Source organism: Aquarana catesbeiana, linkage group LG09, assembly GCF_042186555.1.
Source record: "Aquarana catesbeiana isolate 2022-GZ linkage group LG09, ASM4218655v1, whole genome shotgun sequence".
Lineage (NCBI taxonomy): Eukaryota > Metazoa > Chordata > Amphibia > Anura > Ranidae > Aquarana > Aquarana catesbeiana.
The window spans coordinates 301,137,779-301,158,712 of NC_133332.1; the positions used below are offsets into that span (position 1 = coordinate 301,137,779).

The window sequence follows — 20,934 nt, forward strand, 5'->3', positions numbered from 1 at the left end:
AAAAAAACTGCTTTTGGTGTCATTGTGACAGGTGGTACATGGGGGTGATCAGGGGGTGACTGGGGGGTGATGGGGGGGGGTGACAAGTGTGCCTGCTTGTTCTACTGTTAGTGTAGTGTTGGTGCAATCTTACTTGGATACTTATTGGATAGTGTTGGTGCAAACTTACTCTGCGCCGGAACGAAAAGACCGGCTCGAGGAGAGTGACATCACTTCCTCCGCTTCTGTTTACATTACAGAAGCCGAGGAAGCCCGTCATTGGCCAGGAGCGATCGCGAGGGGGGAGCCACGAATGAGTGGCCTCCCCCTCACCTTTGATCGCCCCTGACCTGAATCCGACCGCCGCAGGCACCGGAGGGGGGGTCCGATTGGACCCCCCCACCCGCGGGCAGGCAAGGACGTACCTGTAAGTCCTTTTGCCTGCTCGTGCCATTCTGCCGACGTACATTATCGTGCGGCGGTCGGCAACTGGTTAAATAAAATTCAAAAACCATATTTCGGCATTGACATGAAGGTCAGAATTCTATAACCCAACCAGCACAGAGTTCCCCCTTACATCAGAGTCTGCAAGATTCCCCCTCACAGTGGAATGGAACTCTGCAGATCATGATCTAAGGGGGAAATCTGATGTAAGGGGGGTTCTGGTGACTAGAGACCACTGTCCGCAGAGTGAATACCATAAGGTAAGGGGGTTTACTAATATAGGGGGAGTGCCCCCTTACATTATTGTATTCACTCCCCCCTTACATCAGCAACCCCCCACCCCCCTTCAGACTGGCCTGGCGGCTCTGTAACTGACCTCCTCTCAGGTGCACTGTGCAGGGCTCAGTTACACGGCTCCAGCTTGGTTAATCTGGTTTTATTCTACAGTATCCTCTCCACAGTCCACACACACATCTGACTCCTCCTATGACCCCCATCCCGGTGGCACTCTCCAGACTCCCCCTCAAAGGCTGCAGACATGATAAAAGACAAGAGATGGTCAGAGGCTGCGGACGTAATACAGGAGGTGGACAGAGGCTGCGGACATGATACAGAGGTGGACAGAGGCTGCGGACGTAATACAGGAGGTGGCCAGAGGTTGTGGACGTGATACAGGAGGTAGACAGGGGCTGCGGACGTAATACAGGAGGTGGACAGAGGCTGTGGACATGATACAGGAGGTGGACAAAGGCTGAGGACATGGTATTGTCCTCCTCACCCCCTCACAGTAGCTTTCTCTTCTGTCCACCTTCATATTACCTCTCCACATCAGTGTATCCTCCTCCTGTGCCCCTTTCAGCTCTCCACAGGGCAGCACATCAGTGTCCTTCTCTGTCCCTGCATGGCTTCACCGCCCCCCCCCCAGTAATATCTTCCTCTGCCCCCTTTTTGCTATTCCCCCAGCCCACACACAGTCAGTGTCAGTCTCCTCACCCCTCCTCGGCTTCTCCTCTGCTGTGGCGAGTGCACTAGGCACCGCCAAGAAGGAGTGGACTGGATTCTATTAAAAAATGGCCCCATTATATTACTGCGCATGCGCCGCCCGGCCGAGCGTGTACGAGCTTTCCCGAACCCGGCCGGCTTCGGAACGTCGCATGCGCAGTTGCATGGTCGGCTCGCGGCCATCTTTTATAGGGGCAGCGATGCCTGTAACGGACATTTACGGGCAGCCCAAAAATGGGCTTAAATGTACGGGCTGCCCGTAAATTAATGGGCAGTTGGCAACACTGGTGGTGTGGCGGGGGGGATATACTTGCAGTAACCACAGTACTTATGAAATGCAATCAACGGGTGGCCTGGACCATGACCAAATAAAAGAACACTTCAGTGGGGGAGGGGCTGTCTTTATTTAGTTAGGAAGAGGTGGGTTCCAGAGGAGGAGTTAACCGATTGTGTGCTGACCTGATTTGGACCAGGAAAGCTATATTTGGGGGAAAAAAACGATATAAATGACACTTGGGTACAGTGGTGCATGACTGCGCAATCACCAGTTAAAGTAGCGCAGTGCCAAATTTAAACAAATGTCCTGGTCATGAAGGGGGTAAAATATTCCCGGAGCTGAAGTGGTTAATGATCAGTTTTACTCTTATTATTTGAAATTTGACATTGGGGAAGAGAAGCCATGAATATCATCACAGGAGGAAAGCCCGACTCCATTTACAGGAGGTGGCTGTGCACTGACAGAGCACCTGACAGGGGCTGTGTTGTTGTAATTCCACTGGGAGGCGGCAGAGGCCGCTGTTGGCTTTCCACAGACAGGGCCCTCCCTCCTTCTTCTTCTTCTCGTCTAATGATTGACGGCTGAGAGAGGGGCGGGGCCAGAGGAGAAAATACACAGCGAGAAAGACGGAGGAGAGAGGCGAAGCCGGAGCTGAGTCGCCTTCAATCCGCCGCTATCCCGATTACCAAGCGCCCGTCCCGAGCCCGGCATCCCATTGTAGTCCGCAGAGAGGAGCGCTCCATCAGACAAGGTGGGTATTGGCGGCTGTACGGGACTCCCCATTCCGGGAGGAGGCGGGGAGAGGACGGGCCCAGGCCGCAGCTTTGTTCGCTCAGGCCCAGCAGCCATCTTCCTCCATCGTTCTGTGTACGGGACCCGGGGGGAGAGGAGGCTCCGCTTCTCCTCACACGGCCACAGTCAGCGCCCCTTCCCCCTCATCACAGGCCCTAAGCCTGGGCCTATATACCCCCCCTCCTCCTTCTTCCCTCCCCCGTCCAGTCTGTATTATATCTCCCTCTTAGCTTGTACTCCACCCCCTCCTCCATAGTCATTAACCCCCCCCCCCCATCTGCACAACCTGTACTACAACCCCCCTCATCATAGTCTATATCCCCCCCCTCTGCAACCTGTACTACAACCCCCCTCATCATAGTCTATACCCCACCCCCCTGCAACCTGTACTACAACCCCCCTCATCATAGTCTATATCCCCCCCCCCCCTCTGCAGCCTGTACTACAACCCCCCTCATCATAGTCTATATCCCACCCCCCCTGCAACCTGTACTACAACCCCCCTCATCATAGTCTATATATCCCCCCTCATCATAGTCTATATCCCACCCCCCTGCAACCTGTACTACAACCCCCCTCATCATAGTCTATATCCCCCCCCCCCTCTGCACCCTGTACTACAACCCCCCTCATCATAGTCTATATCCCCCCCCTCTGCACCCTGTACTACAACCCCCCTCATCATAGTCTATATCCCCCCCCTCTGCAGCCTGTACTACAACCCCCCTCATCATAGTCTATATCCCCCCCCCCTCTGCACCCTGTACTACAACCCCCCTCATCATAGTCTATATCCCCCCCCTCTGCAGCCTGTACTACAACCCCCCTCATCATAGTCTATATCCCCCCCCCCTCTGCACCCTGTACTACAACCCCCCTCATCATAGTCTATATCCCCCCCCCCTCTGCACCCTGTACTACAACCCCCCTCATCATAGTCTATATCCCCCCTCCTCTGCACAGCCTGTACTACAACCCCCCTCATCATAGTCTATATCCCCCCCCCCCCATCTGCACAGCCTGTACTACAACCCCCCTCATCATAGTCTATACCCCACCCCCCTGCAACCTGTACTACAACCCCCTCATCATAGTCTATACCCCCCCCCTCTGCAGCCTGTACTACAACCCCCCTCATCATAGTCTATATATCCCCCCTCATCATAGTCTATACCCCACCCCCCTCTGCAGCCTGTACTACAACCCCCCTCATCATAGTCTATATCCCCCCCCCCTCTGCAGCCTGTACTACAACCCCCCTCATCATAGTCTATATCCCCCCCCATCTGCACAGCCTGTACTACAACCCCCCTCATCATAGTCTATACCCCACCCCCCTGCAACCTGTACTACAACCCCCTCATCATAGTCTATACCCCCCCCCTCTGCAGCCTGTACTACAACCCCCCTCATCATAGTCTACATCCCCCCCCCTCTGCAGCCTGTACTACAACCCCCCTCATCATAGTCTATATCCCCCCCCCCCTCTGCACAGCCTGTACTACAACCCCCCTCATCATAGTCTATATCCCCCCCCCCTCTGCACAGCCTGTACTACAACCCCCCTCATCATAGTCTATATCCCCCCCCCTCTGCAACCTGTACTACAACCCCCCTCATCATAGTCTATATCCCCCCCCCTCTGCACAGCCTGTACTACAACCCCTCATCATAGTCTATATCCCCCCCCCCTCTGCAACCTGTACTACAACCCCTCATCATAGTCTATATCCCCCCCCTCTGCAGCCTGTACTACAACCCCCCTCATCATAGTCTATATCCCCCCCCCCTCTGCAGCCTGTACTACAACCCCCCTCATCATAGTCTATATCCCCCCCCCCCCTCTGCAGCCTGTACTACAACCCCTCATCATAGTCTATATCCCCCCCTCTGCAACCTGTACTACAACCCCTCATCATAGTCTATATCCCCCCCTCTGCAACCTGTACTACAACCCCCCTCATCATAGTCTATATCCCCCCCCCCTCTGCAGCCTGTACTACAACCCCTCATCATAGTCTATATCCCCCCCCCTCTGCAACCTGTACTACAACCCCCCTCATCATAGTCTATATCCCCCCCCTCTGCAGCCTGTACTACAACCCCCCTCATCATAGTCTATATCCCCCCCCTCTGCAGCCTGTACTACAACCCCTCATCATAGTCTATATCCCCCCCTCTGCAACCTGTACTACAACCCCCCTCATCATAGTCTATATCCCCCCCCTCTGCAACCTGTACTACAACCCCTCATCATAGTCTATATCCCCCCCCCCCTCTCCTCTGCAACCTGTACTATATCCCCCCTCATCATAGTCTATACCCCCCCCCCGCAACCTGTACTATATCCCCTCTCATCACAGTCTATATCCCCCCCCTCCTCTGCAGCCTGTACTACAACCCCCCTCATCATAGTTTATATCCCCCCCCCTCCTCTGCAGTCTGTACTATATCCCCCCTCATCATAGTCTATATCCCCCCCCCTCCTCTGCAGCCTGTACTACAACCCCTCATCATAGTTTATATCCCCCCCCCTCCTCTGCAGTCTGTACTATATCCCCCCTCATCATAGTCTATATCCCCCCCCTCTCCTCTGCAACCTGTACTATATCCCCCCTCATCATAGTCTATACCCCACCCCCCTGCAACCTGTACTACAACCCCCCTCATCATAGTCTATATCCCCCCCCCCTCTGCAGCCTGTACTACATCCCCCCTCATCATAGTCTATATCCCCCCTCATCATAGTCTATATCCCCCCCCCCTCTGCAGCCTGTACTACAACCCCCCTCATCATAGTCTATATCCCCCCCCATCTGCACAGCCTGTACTACAACCCCCCCTCATCATAGTCTATATCCCCCCCCCTCTGCAGCCTGTACTACAACCCCCCTCATCATAGTCTATATCCCCCCCCCTCTGCACAGCCTGTACTACAACCCCCCTCATCATAGTCTATATCCCCCCTCCTCTGCACAGCCTGTACTACAACCCCCCTCATCATAGTCTATATCCCCCCCCCTCTGCAGCCTGTACTACAACCCCCCTCATCATAGTCTATATCCCCCCCCCCCTCTGCAGCCTGTACTACAACCCCCCTCATCATAGTCTATATCCCCCCTCCTCTGCACAGCCTGTACTACAACCCCCCTCATCATAGTCTATATCCCCCCCCATCTGCACAGCCTGTACTACAACCCCCCTCATCATAGTCTATATCCCCCCCCATCTGCACAGCCTGTACTACAACCCCCCTCATCATAGTCTATATCCCCCCCCCCTCTGCAGCCTGTACTACAACCCCCCTCATCATAGTCTATATCCCCCCCCCCTCTGCAACCTGTACTACAACCCCCCTCATCATAGTCTATATCCCCCCCCCCCTCTGCACAGCCTGTACTACAACCCCTCATCATAGTCTATATCCCCCCCCCTCTGCACAGCCTGTACTACAACCCCCCTCATCATAGTCTATATCCCCCCCCTCTGCAGCCTGTACTACAACCCCTCATCATAGTCTATATCCCCCCCCTCTGCAACCTGTACTACAACCCCCCTCATCATAGTCTATATCCCCCCCCTCTGCAACCTGTACTACAACCCCTCATCATAGTCTATATCCCCCCCCCCTCTCCTCTGCAACCTGTACTATATCCCCCCTCATCATAGTCTATACCCCCCCCCCCCCCCGCAACCTGTACTATATCCCCTCTCATCACAGTCTATATCCCCCCCCCTCCTCTGCAGCCTGTACTACAACCCCTCATCATAGTTTATATCCCCCCCCTCCTCTGCAGTCTGTACTATATCCCCCCTCATCATAGTCTATATCCCCCCCCTCCTCTGCAGCCTTTACTACAACCCCTCATCATAGTCTATATCCCCCCCCTCTCCTCTGCAACCTGTACTATATCCCCCCTCATCATAGTCTATACCCCACCCCCCCTGCAACCTGTACTATATCCCCCCTCATCATAGTCTATATCCCCCCCCCATATCATAGTCTATACCCCCCCCCTGCAACCTGTACTATATTTCCCCCCCCCCTGCACAGCCTGTACTACAATACTACAACCCCCTCATCATAGTCTATACCCCCCCTCTCCTCTGCAACCTGTACTATATCCCGTCCCCCACACACACAGCCTGTACTATATTCCCCCCCCCCCCCCTCCTCTGCAGCCTGTACTATATCTCCCCCCCAAACACACAGCCTGTACTACAACCCCCTCATCATAGTCTATACCCCCCCTCTCTCCTGCACAGCCTGTACTATATCTCCCCCCCTCTCCTGCACAGCCTGTACTATATCTCCCCCCCTCTCCTGCACAGCCTGTACTATATCTCCCCCCCTCTCCTGCACAGCCTGTACTATATCTCCCCCCCTCTCCTGCACAGCCTGTACTATATCCCCCCCTTCTCCTCTGCAGCCTGTACTATATCCCCCCCTTCTCCTCTGCAGCCTGTACTATCTCCCCCCCCTTCTCCTCTGCAGCCTGTACTATCTCCCCCCCCCTTCTCCTCTGCAGCCTGTACTATCTCCCCCCCCCTTCTCCTCTGCAGCCTGTACTATCTCCCCCCCCCTTCTCCTCTGCAGCCTGTACTATCTCCCCCCCCTTCTCCTCTGCAGCCTGTACTATCTCCCCCCCCCCTTCTCCTCTGCAGCCTGTACTATCTCCCCCCCCCCTTCTCCTCTGCAGCCTGTACTATCTCCCCCCCCTTCTCCTCTGCAGCCTGTACTATCTCCCCCCCCCCTTCTCCTCTGCAGCCTGTACTATTCCCCCCCTTCTCCTCTGCAGCCTGTACTATATCCCCCCCCCCTTCTCCTCTGCAGCCTGTACTATATCCCCCCCCCTTCTCCTCTGCAGCCTGTACTATATCCCCCCCCCCTTCTCCTCTGCAGCCTGTACTATATCCCCCCCCCTTCTCCTCTGCAGCCTGTACTATATCCCCCCCCTTCTCCTCTGCAGCCTGTACTATATCCCCCCCCCCCTTCTCCTCTGCAGCCTGTACTATATCCCCCCCCTTCTCCTCTGCAGCCTGTACTATATCCCCCCCCCTTCTCCTCTTCAGCCTGTACTATATCATCCCCCCTCTCCTCTGCAGCCTGTACTATATCATCCCCCCCCCTCTGCAGCCTGTTCTATATCTTCCCCCACCAACTACTCTGCTTTCTGAATCCTGGTCTATACCCCCTCCATCTTGGCTTGTACCTTCTACCTACTGCTCTACCCCTTTCTTTATAGGCTGTCCTAAGTCCCCTTCAACCCTGTACCCCCCCTAAGTTAACCCCTTATTCCCCAAAATGTGTACCTGCCATAAAGTGCCGCAGCAACTGCACCCCAACATATACTTTTTCTCTACCCAGATTTCTGCCAATCTACTTCTACATTTAAATATAGAACAGCTGAGAGCCAATCATAGCCTTTATACCCGAGGGAAGCATTACCCCTACACCTTTATATTCCCCTCACCTATATTACCTAAAGTGCCTTATCTACTGTGAGCCTACATTCAAAACTTGTACCCGCTCATCTCGCCACCCTACACATCATACCTGTACTACTGGCTTCAACCCCTCCCCCAATCTACACCCACCTGGCCAGGTATTCCAATCCCCATGGAAATCATGGAGTACCCAGTGGTTGGGGAGATGAGCTTTGTATCTTGCATAGCAGTGTATGTTTATATGTTTGCTCTGTGATGGTTGTGTTCAGCCATAGGGCTGTGGATGTGTTGAATTGTATACAGCCGCAATTTGTAGGCCAGATAGGTAGCTGTGTTGTATGTGTAGATGACAGCAGACATATTTGCTACATGGCTTTATCTTCCATTAATCTTTGCACACAGTGCAGCTGCTGTGTTATGGTTTGTTATGGTTTATGAGGAGACCCTTCTCATGCATGAGTCAGAGAATATATAGTGTGTAAAGAATATACTTGCGGATGGCTGTTATTGTCGGCGTAATTTACTTTAAAAGGATGTGGGCGTTTAAATAGACATGTGGAAACATTTTAAATCTACAAATCTATTTGACTTCCGGGGAGGCGTACTAGAAAAACAAGAGCCTGTAGACCTCCCCCGTCAGCTTGTTTGGTCGGTTAGGACCAGTGTTTCCTCTTGCTGTCTGATCATGGCCTTCCTCTTCAGCTGACGCAGATTGTTGTTGGGCATGTCTTACAGATTGTTTGTTTTTCAAACTTGCAAAGAAGTTCCTGAAGGAAGGAATCCTAAAATAAATTTCATCTACTTATGTTTTTTTTTTTTTTTTTTTTTTTTTAAAGAGAAATTATTAGTATATCTATAGACCTAAACCTTCTTTTTCTTTTTCTTTTTCTTTTTCTTTTTCTTTTTCTTTTTCTTTTTCTTTTTCTAATTTTGAATATGGTAGGGGTTGGTTAAAGAGATTCTTTGTGCATGTACCATTGAAGATTCCCCTCACATCCTGTTATGTTTTCAGGACAGGAAGTGAGGGGAAATTTCCAACAGGAAATATTGAGAAAATCCTCACTTGGGCCTCATTCTCACCGGACGTTTGGCCTTAATGCATGAGATCCTGGGGCTGGTACTCTTGCATTTTTAACTTTTTATGTATGCAGCTGAAGTCCTCTTGGAAGTATAAAAACTTCAGCTCCAGCGACGTACCGATATGTCGCTGGACTTTGAGTCATTATATCGGGATGATATCGGCTTTTTTGTAAAAGTAATCCTAGTGGCTAATTAGCTGCTGGATTGCTTTTACAAGCGGAGGGGCTAATTAGCTGCTGGATTGCTTTTACAAGCGCAGGGGGGGGGCATCCACCAACCTCCTCACCCCCCCCCCCCCAATCTGCTTTCTCTGGCTCTCCTGTTCCTCCGGAGGACCCGAGGAATCAGCCGACGGTTCCACTAGCTGATTATAGAGGTAATTCGAGACTGGAACATTTGATCACACCAAGAACGTTTAAGGGCAGAGGCGACATCTGGGGTCTAATGGAACTGAGATCACTCCATAAAGAGTACCTGTTACTGCCTATAGCTTTCACAGGGAAAATGTATGCTCCCTGTGATGACAATAAGAGTTATTAAAAAAAAAAAATGTTTTGAAACGTGTACAAAGGCAAACGCACGTGTCGGTCTCGCACAAGTGCAAACTGCAATCATTCTATACATGTGAGGTGTCATTGGGGATGTGTGATTATGGGCATTAATTCTAGCACCCGACCTAGCATATAAAGTGGTAACCTCCTAAAGGCTTTTATAGTGTTAAATGTAGTTTATAAAATTTACACAGTTTGGCATCTTAAAGGCGCCAGTTTTAAAAAAATAAAGTATTCAAGAACGTCGATCTTAATGTTTTAAATACTTTGAAGTGCAGAGGAGGGGTTTGGGGTGACAGCAATAACAGTGATAAAAAAACAAAAAAAAATTTAAAATGACAGTGTAAAAAAAAACAAAAAAAAAACAAAAAACCCACCATTTTATTCTTTTAGGGCCATTTTATAATGTTTTGAGGTTCTAAGTAATTTTCTAGCCAAAAAAAAAAAGTCCTGGTCAGTGGATAAACAACTTTTAGGGCCCCTTCACATGGGTGACTACTAGTGGTGCACCGAAATGAAAATTGAGAATGCACATGGCCAAAACCGAGGTTGTCGGTTTTGGGGAAATAAAAATGTGTGTGTATTTGACTTTTTAATTACTATAATGAATTTGAATTTATTGTAGTCATTATCGACACTTTTTTTTTTTTTTTTTTTTTTTTTTGAAGCAGTGTTAAAAATCGTGCTTGCTGCATATTTGGTCAGTTTAAAAGAAAACAAAAAAAAACACACCTCCCCATTGAAAACACACAAACGCAATAAAAATGCACCTGTGTTTCGTTTTTGAGTCACATGACCTATGAGAAACACACCCATAGGGAAGGCAAAATAGCGGGCGTTTAGCTGCACTGTTTTTTTTCTTTCGTCACAACGCTGAAAACCCAATTTTTGGCACATCACTAGAGATTACACACACTGGATTCCAGCGGCGGGAGTCTCCCAAACTGTAAGTATTTACTTGGTGTGCAGGCTATTGGTGTGACCACTATTATTTTCATATCTATGTGCTATGTCTTTCCCTGTTTGGGACCAATGTCCCTTTTTGACAGAAGCCTGTGATTGGCTTTTTTTTTCTAAAAAGCAGATTACCCATCTTCTGTTTACATCATGTGATCAGCTGTCATTAGCTGACAGCTGATCACGTGGTTAGGGGCTGGGATCGGCCCCTTACTCCGGTCTGTGATCAGCCGAGTCTCATTGACTCGGTGATCACAGAGCGTGCCCCGCAGGCAGCTCATGCATGGGAGGACATCTATTGACGCCCTCCCGGCAATTAAGGCCTGCGCCGAGCAGTCATTCAGCTATAGTGTGGGCGGGAACTGGTTAAAAAATTTTCCTCCTACACTGTCGTGTGCTGATGGGGTGGCACTGAAAGGTAGCACTGATTGGCCTCACTGATCGGCACAGACTAGTGTCACTGATGGGCACTGTTGGGACTGTATTGTAATCAGTGCCCTGATTACCTTTTACATGATTTTCCTGTGAGGAGATGCCACTTATCAGCTCTCCTCACCTCACACTCTGTCAGTATGAGAGAGGAAAAGCTGATAAACGGCACTTGTTTACAGGCAATTGTCTGTGATTGGACACAGCCGATCACATGGGTAAAGAGCCGCGGCCTAGGCTCTTCGCTGAGATCAGGGTTGGGCCGTGTCCCAGGAATTTGGCGTGATCGCTGCGTCGTGTGCCCCTGAGGGTGTGTGATTGTGGCTAGACTGGGCCGGACTGCTGTCATTTCATTGGCGGATGGGAAGTAGTTAAATCAGTATTTTTGCTAGGGAAAAGTGTGATAGGAAAAAAAATATATATAAAAAAATATATATATTCACATCACGCTTTAAAACTGCACACACGTGAATTGGTGACCGACTATGGTACTTCATCTCCATAGGTGACGCTTTAAAGGTTTTTTTAACGCGACAGAGGAGGTCTAGCGCTAGATTTATTACTCTTGCTATAACGTTTACTGCGATACCTTATGTGTTCGCTTCTGCGCGCAAGCACAGAGGGACGGGGCCCTTTTTTATCACGTTTATACCTATTACAAAGAATATAAACATCCCTTGTAATAGAAATAAGGATGACAGGGCCTCCTTTTTTATGGAGAGATATGGGGTCAAAAAGACCCTAAATTTCTCCTTCACCTTTTAAAAGCAAAAGATCAAAACTTTATTTTTTTTGTCAGCCTGCTGCTTAGATGTAAAAGGGGTGGAGGAGCCAGTAGGCAGGTGTGATGCGTACACACACAAAGTTATGGACCAATTTTTACTTACGCCATGTGAACAGTGGGCCCTTCTACCCTGGGGGCCCGTGTTCACAGCACACATGAAGAATAATCCACTGCTGTACACCCCTGAGCATGTAATGATATGCACATCTTGCTTGGTTCCATGTGTTTGGGACACTTTCTTTGGGGGGTTCTGTAAAACTTAGAACGTACTTTGAGTTAGAACTTTGTCTTGTGAGTGACAGTGCTATTTGCAAAGCAAGACCTTACTATGATGAATCCATAATGGGGGGGGGGGGGGGGATTGGAGGGGGTCGGTGTCTTCTCCCATTAAGACTGCTGTCACCAGAAATATTTTTTACACCTCAGTAACCTAAACCTTTTAGGGGAAAAGGTGATAGTTCCGTTTACTCTCTCTATACCCTTTGTCCACAACCCCAGCCATGTTTGCCTTTCTTGAAATTCTTTTGTGCAACTGTCCTTCCCACAGTAAGTAACCTATATCTATTAGACAAAGATATTTACAGTGTTTGCTCTGATGGAACAAGCATCTTTGTTACCACAACAGTCCGCTACATTGTACATCCAGCATGTCATTTCCAATCTAATTGCTTGAAACAGACCTTGTACCAGGAAATCCTTTTCAGGCTGAACTTTAAGGAAACAATCCAGGTTAACGGCCATCATGGCCACTTATAAACCACTGCCTGTGCACATATTCATCCCTTTACAAATAAATAATTTCACCAGCTGCATAATTGCGGGGATCAGTGCAGCACCACAAGGAAGTTTCCTGGATTTTTGGACTACATCTCTAATGATTACTGTTCCCTTTTAGTGGGTTGAGTTGCAGGAGGAGACTTTGGCAAACTTCCTGTGCTTCCTTCCACTGCAGATTAAAATTATATTGCCCATACTCTCTTCATGCTGGCCTGTTTATGTCTGCTTCAGAGGCAGAAGAACCACATGAGGGTGGTGAGGCACCAGTCTACTAAGATAACTAGTGGGGGGGAAAAGTGCCAGGTTCTCAGGACAGGAATAAAGCATTGCAGCGGCAGCTGTGAGTTTGAAAGATTAGACTGCTGGACGGTTTAGGAAGATCTGCATTGTGCGTGAATTGCCTCTTATTGTTTGCAAACAGAGTCAAATTGTGCATAGGTGGGAAGCTGGCCTAGCTCTGTCCTTAACTGCCCCCCCTTTTTTGGGGGGGGGGGCGGAATGGACTTACGCCACTTCCAGCTCTTGCCCTCTGCTTCCCGCTCGCCAATGCCACTTATAAACATGGAATCCTTCTGTGTTTACAAGGACAGCTTTCCTGTTGGCAGCTCTTGCTGATCCTTGCTTGCCCTGCACTTGTGGGGGCAAGGGAGATGCAGAAAAAAGTGCAGTGTGGTCATAGGTGGGATGGGGCATCTCATGGTAGGCTGCGCTAAGATCCCCACCTGTGCCTTGGTATGGCAACCAATGATCTCTCTGCAAGCGAGAGAGGAGCCGTCTACACTGCGGAATGCTACTAGAGCCAGGCCGGGTATTTTTTTTTTTTTTTTTGAAAAGGTGAGATGCAAGGAACTTTGGGGGGGGGGGGAGAAGATAATGGCTGAGGTGGGAGATGTGTGCGGAGGACTGAGGAGGGGTGGAGGTGAGATGTGGAGAGCCTGTGAAAGAGTGTGGAACCCTGCACAGTGTGCATAACACACCCCTAATTCTGCACTCAGAACATCACTATGTACGTAACACACCCCTGAACTCTGCATAGGGCACTGCTAAAACTGGACTTTATACATGGCACATCCCTGAACTCTGCACATAACATCTTTTTGGTATTTATTGCCACTGTTGGTACAATTCGGCCACACCCACCGTTCAATATGGTTCGGTGAGGAGACGTGGTTGAATTCCTGCACATATTCTCTAAGACCCCTTTCACACTGGGGCGGTTTGCAGGCGTTATTGCGCTAAAAATAGCGCCTGCAAACTGCCCCTAAACAGCCTCCGCTGTTTGTTCAGTGTGAAAGCCCGAGGGACAAAACGGGACAAGGAGACAAGTGTAACACACTCCAGCATTCAGGATCGCCCCCTGTGGAGCCCTGCTGCCCACCACACAGCTTCCCGGATGGATTTTTTACTTGATGTGCCTGTATCTACCTTACTCTGAGTGAGTGCATTTTAACCTGTAATAAATGTTTATGCTACAGTACTACACTTAGGTCGGCGCTGCTTTTCTTCCTTTTTATCTCCCTCCAAAGGTGAATTCTGCCCTTCAAGCAAGCTGCCTCCTGTGTTTGTATCTGCATCTCTCCCCCTGAGGTCATAGACCTATACTCTGCACCCCCCTCCACTCATTTCATCCCAGTTTTTATGCCTGGACTTTTGTTCATCAACCCAGCACCATCCCAGGACTTTTTTTTTATCATTTTTTATATTTCATTTTCTATTATTATTTTTATCATATAAATGTATTGTAACTCACACATGACTGTTATTTAAATTGATATCTTTTAATTAGCTATTCTTTCATATTTTTTTTTTTTTTTTGTATAACTTACTATCCCTTTTGTATATTGCTCACCCCTATCCATAGCTGTCATCCCCTAGCGCAACAAAATATTGTAAATTAACTTTTTAAGGTAGTATTTTTCTTTTGGGATGTGGCTAATGGGTGCACACCACCCATGTCTCTATAAACAGCAATTGGGTGGAATCTCACTAGTGGGTCATGGACAGCAATATAAACCTTGCAGAGCTGTTGACCAAATAAGAATGTGTTGTGTGGCTTTTTTCCCTTTTGAGTTGGCTAGTATGCATAGTCTGTCATTAGTTTATATAGGCTGGCTGGCTGCTGCTTTTTGTTTTTAATCTTTTTTTCTTGTTTTTAATTTTTTTTTTTAGTTTTTTCTCAAAGAAGTTTATTAGAAAACAAAATAAATAAAAACAGTACATCTCACAGAGAAACATCAGCATCTGGCATAAATTCCAATTTACAGAGAATACGTTGGCTTGGTCATCAAACAGCATTCCCTGCACATAAGTGTGAGATGTGGGTAACTTCAGTCTTATGCACTACCTATACACAGTATAGCTTGAAATTCTGAACCTTACTATAGAGTTTTTTTTTTTTTTTTTTCCCTAGGCACCCACAGTTATCCTAACAAAATTGATTAGATTAACAGTCTATCCAATACAAGACCTATAGAATAGAGGCCTGGGGTATCCAGCCAAGGTGACCACAGTTTATTGAACTTCCCAGGGTGTTCCCTATGTTGGAAGATATATTTCTCTAACTGTATAGTGTCTCCCATCTGAACAATCCATTCCTTTTTAATGTTGGAGGGTCAACCGCCTTCTAATGTCTAAGTATTAACTTGCGGGCTTAAAACAGGGCTCTAGCTATGGCCTGTTTTGAATTGTCATCTATGGGGATGTCATCCATAATCTCCAATACACATGGCTTCAGGTATGTCGGTGTAGTAACCTGGAAGACTATTATTGGTGGACAGGACTCCTGTCCAGAACAAATGTAGCTTGGGGGAGCGCCATAACATCTGTTAGGTGCCCATGGTCTCTCAAACATCTAGGGCAATTTTGAGTCCAGTCTTACTCCCATCCTGAACAATCTAGCGGGTGTAAAGTGTACAACTGGGACAGGCGTTGAGCTACATTCAGGGAGCACATCTGTACCACCTGCAGAGCCTCCTCCCACTGTTCTTCCTCAAAGGTACCTACATCTCTCTACCACTTACATGCCGCTCCCAGAGGGAATACGTCTAGGTATATATGGAGAATCATAGAGTAGCATCTGGATATAAAGCCCCTGAACCCAGACACCTCAGCCATATAGTGGAATATGGGGGTCCGAGACAGATCCCACGGAGTCCTGCTGGACTGTGCCCCGACAGCATGTTGCAGCTGCATATAGTAAAAAAAGCATTGACTGCGGGAGACTAAATTGCTCTCTTAAGCCAGGAAAAGGGTAGTTTTCTGCCGCAGGTGACCCCATGTCTCCTCCACCGAGCCCCGCACTCCAATGACTGCAGCTCCTCATAATATCCATTGGAACATATGGGGCTATAACTGGTAAAGCCATCGACTGCCTGTAGCTGTATGAGCTTGTTCCACACTTTTTGTTTAAGGACGTATGTGGGAAATCGTTTATTGTATTTAGCATAGGCTAAATCCCATAGCTACATCGGTAGCCCCAGTGGTATGACACATAAGGGCCCTAATGGGGTCTAGGGCTACAATCCCCCCTCCCGTTCCTGGCGCTTCTGGGATGGTCCAGGCAATATGCTACAGCTGAACCGCTAAGTAATAGATCCAGGGGCTAGGGAGTGCCAGAGCCCCGCATCCTTGGACTTCTGTAATTGTTCCAGTTTAATTTGTGGGGGCTTGTCAAGCCATATAAAGGCCCTGACGATAGAGTCAATGATTCAGAACACTTTAAGAGGAACCACCATGGGGGTATTATGCAAAATGTATAGGAGCTTGGGCATGAAAATCATTTTCAAGATTCGCCCTCACCCAAATGCTCAATCACTGACATGGCTTCCTTCAGGGAGTCAGTGTCTCCCAGAAGTAGCATAGTGTCGTCTGCATATAACATGAGTTTCTCATGGATCTCTCTATGTTTGAAACCCCTGATACTCTGGTTAGCCCTAATCAAGGCCGCCATGGGCTTGATGGAGAGGAGAGGTGACAATGGGCATCCCTGACAGGCACCCCTATGTAAAGGGAATGGTAAGGAAATGTACCCCTCCTCTCATATGACTGCCTGTGGTGAACAGTATGGCAGTTGGACCCAGGACAGAAACCCATCGCCAAATTTGCCCATGAATGCCCAGAGGTACTGCCATTCTATACTGTCAAAGTCCTTATGAGCGTCCAAAGACAGTAGTGCTCTCTCACCCTCATCTGATTTGTGTCTGTAGATTTAGGAAAAGCCTACAGAGGTTTATGGCCGTGGATTTTTGGGGCATGAAGCCTGACTGGTCTAAGTGAATGATGCAGAAGATAACCCTATTAAGCTGTAGGGCCAAGACTTTGGCCAGGATTTTAATATCGCTCTGCAAGAGAGATGGGTCTTATAGGATCCTGCATCTAATGGGGCTCTGCCCGGTTTTAGTATGAGAAGAGTGTTGGCCCTAGTCATTGAATCAGGTAAGCGTTGACATATCCTGGCCGCATTAAGGACCTTAAGTAATTGCGGCAGGATGATTCCTCCATATTGTTAAAAATGTTTCCATTGAGAGGCCATCATCCCCAGGCCTTAGTGTTAGGGAAAAAGCTAAGCGCCTCCTGTAGTTCCTCTATCTTGATAGGGGCATCCAAGAGCAACCGTTGAGTGGCCGATAGACTGTGAAGCTCAGTTCCCCTCATTGGGCAAATAACCCACCTGGGACCTGTACAGATCAGAGTAGAACCTCACCAGCTCCTGTATAATGTGGGTGGGGGTATTCGCTAACTCCCCCCCTTCGGATCCTCGCATTGATGGATGGGGAAGTCTGAGAAGCCTACCCAATTTTTGCGAGCAGTCGGCCTGTTTGCCTCATAGAAAGCCAGTATATAAAGAATCGTTTCCTGTTAGTAGCTGAGCCAGTGATCCGGTCAACCGCCTCCTGAGCTGCCAACCAGGCCTCCCTAGCTGCATCAGAAAGGTTAGCTATAGCTCTGTCTCCAACCGACTTACCAACTGCGCAACCTGTTCCTTTTGAGCACTTGTTTTTGATTTAATGCCTGTGATCTAGAGCTGCACAATTAATCGTCAAGAATCGTTATCGCGACCTTGACTAAAGTGTTTCACAATTCTTTCTATGCGAAGAATTCTCTCTGCTCTTCTGAAGCCACAGCCCTCAAAAGAAAGGAAGAGAAAAACTGGGCAGTCTGCTAAGAAACAAAACATTCTTTATCAGTTGAACTTAAGTATAAACATTGTAACAATTTGTCAATGGAATAGACTTCCTGTGTAAGTGAGAAAAGTTTAACCACTTAAACACTAAACCTTTTTTTCTGACATTTGTTGGTTTCAAGTTAAAATATTTTTTTTTGCTAGAAAATTACTTAGAACCCCCAAACATATATATATATATATATATATATATATATATATTATCTATATATATATATCCATATATCCTAGAGAATAAAATGGTGGTTGTTGCAATATTTTATGTCACACTGTATTTGCGCAGTGGTCTTTCAAATGCAATTTTTTTGGGAAAAATTACTTTAATGAATTAAAAAAAAAAAAATCTAACCAGTAAAGTTAGCCCCCTTTTTTTTTTTTTTTTTTTTTTTTATAATGTGAAAGATTTTACGTCGCAAGAATTGTGATCTTTTTTTATTCTAAGCAAAAAATACCTCTGATAAACGCTTTAAATGTTTCCCAAGTTAAATTTAAATCTGGGTGATCTGTGTGGCGCTGCCAGAACCCAGAGATCTCAGCTGATATCTGTTCATGGGAGGTAAATTTAGCCAGAATGCGTTTAAGGTTCCACGGTGCCCTTGGCAAAGTCGTGGCAGGTTTCGCAGTAAGGGAGACCAACAGGGGTGAGTGGTCCGACACTCCCCTCACCAGACACTGGATAGCTTGCAATAAGTGTGACATTTGGGGTGTACAGAGACAGAGGTCAGTCCTTGATAGGGAGAGATGTGTTCTGAAAAACAGGAGAAATGTTTCTGCTGTGGGTTATGCCTTCACCATGGGTCAGTCCATCCTACCTCCTTCGTGAATTTCCGCAGTGCTGTTCAGGCAATGTTGCGGCCGGTCACCGGAGGCAGATGTTTGTCCAAAACTGGGTCCATATAGCAGTTCCCCCACTATAATAAGGGGTACGCCAGGGCTGCCCAGCTGGTACGTCAATAGCATTCTCAATACCTCAGTTAATTAAAAGGGGGTGGTACATATAAGTCAGCAAGTATACACTTCAATTGATAAATTCTGCACAGTAGAATCGCATATCTCCCCTCATCTATCCATTTATCCAACATTTGAAAATCTACAGAGCAATGCACCATTACACTCACCGCCACCCAACCCCGCCCCCCCGGAAAAGTTCACACTCAACAGTCTTCAGCACCAGATGAGTCTCCTGAAGAGGATATATGGCAGGGGAATATTTTTTTTAAGAATGGTGGATACCATGGTGCGTTTAAGAGGCCTCTGAATGCCCCTAATATTCCATGAAAGCAGGACAGTACTCATTTAATTGCAGTTATACAGGCAATGTAGGGTAAGACATCTCATGTGCCTGGAGCAGTGCAGTCTTGCCCCGTCAAACCACATAGGCAGAAATTACATGCTGTACCTGAGATACGGTGCAATATCTCGATGTTAGGACTCATCCACGTCTCAGTCCTTCGTGACTGTATGCTTGCTCTCCCAGTACTGGAATCATGACAGTAGCATACGAAACGATAAGGGAAAATGTTAAACAAAGAATAAGGGCACCCCCGTCTGTGCGTGAATGCTGGTTAAGCCCCAGACCTGCGCGGACTAGCCCCACAGGCCAGTAGGTAGAAGTGCGGGGGTTGCAGGGAAAAAAAATAAATTTTGGGTAAAAAAAACCATAGGGTTGCTCTGAACAAGTCGACTTGTAATCCACATGCTAAACTCCAAGTTATGCTTGGTTGGAACTGGTAAATGGCAAACTGTAATACCTTGCTAAGCGGTTTGCAGTAAACTCACTTTCTGTCAGCACTTGTGGTGTATCCGTAGGTTACGGTTTCCCAGCCAAACATAATAAAAGTAAACTTTTTAGATCTGTTGGGATGCTGTCAGTCCCCCTGTATGGCCCCTCTCCTGGCCTGGTGAAGGATATTTTCCTTGGTGTCCAGCCATGAAGAAGCATCGGCAGCCGACTCAAAGAAATGTGACTGACCCCCCGCCGTGATCTGGAGTTTCGCCGGAAACAATAGGATTTTTATAACTGCTTACCTGTAAAATCTTTTTCTTTAAAGTACATCAAGGGACACAGAGCCATAGTAGTTACTATGTGGGTTATAGGCCACCTTCAGGTGATGGACACTGGAATGCACTAAATTAAAAGGGGCATGCCCTATATAACCCCTCCCACTGGTGGGAGTACCTCAGTTTTGTAGCAAAGCAATACACGTGTATACCAAAGAAGGGAGGGACCTCTGTGTCCTGTGATGTACTTTAAAAGGGATTTTACAGGTAAGCTGTAAGGAAAATGGGATTTTTATTTTTATATCGTACATCACTAGGCATAGAGCCATAGTAGTTACTATGTGGGATGTCCCATAGCAATGCCAACTGAAGGGAGGGAGACACTACAAAAGTAGGGCACTAAGAGACTAGAGGACTCTTACTGCAGCCTGCAGTACACTGCACCCAAAGGCGATATCCTCATGATCTTTTACATCTACTTGATTAGAATCCTGGTAAATGTATGGATTAAAGACCAAGTTGCAGATCTGGGCCATGGAGGCTTGGTGATGCACTGCCCAAGAAGCACTAACAGCCCTGGAGGAGTGCGCTTTAATATGAAAAGGAGGAATTTTCCTCTTTAAACCATAAGCTTGAACAATCGGCGAATCCATTTAGAAATGGTAGATTTCGACGCTGCCTGTCCTCCTTTAGGACCTTCTGGCAACACAAAAAAACCATCTGTTTTATGAATCTGAGCGGTCACTTTCAATAGACCTTGACTGCTCTCACCACATCAAGAGCATGTAGTGACCTTTTTTCCACATAAACGAGGTTCTGGCTAAAAATGAAGGCAGAACAATATCCTGGTTTAAATGAAAACCCGATACTACCTTCGGTAGGAATTCAGGATGAGGCTGCAATACAACCTCATCCTTATGAATAAACCAATATTGCTCTTTACAAGAAAGAGCAGCCCACTCCGATATTCTTCTTGCAGAAGATATGGAAACCAAGAAAATTATTTTTCCGCTGTCAAGAGGACCAAGGGAATATCTCGTATTGGCTGTTTCTGTAAGCCGACAGGACTAAAATTTAAGTCCCAAGGGTTCAGGGGTGACCAAACTGGAGGATTAATCTGTTACCCCCTGAACAAAGTTACGAACCAGAGGGAGTGAAGCAAGTGATCGTTTGAGAAAAGACAGATAAGGCTGGCATCTAGCCTTTGATAGCACTCAAGGCCAGCTTCATT

The 20,934-nt window shown here is 47.7% G+C and overlaps 1 protein-coding gene across 6 annotated transcripts in view; it reads left to right on the forward strand.

Moving 5' to 3' along the window:
• Positions 1-2,264: 2,264 nt before the first annotated feature.
• PRRC2B (proline rich coiled-coil 2B) overlaps positions 2,265-20,934 on the forward strand; it is a 202,285-nt gene continuing 183,615 nt past the window's right edge. For all 6 annotated transcript variants that reach the window (XM_073600503.1, XM_073600505.1, XM_073600507.1 and 3 more), the window contains exon 1: positions 2,265-2,453. The gene's annotated coding sequence lies outside the window, so the exon portion shown is untranslated. The remainder of the gene's footprint in view (positions 2,454-20,934) is intronic.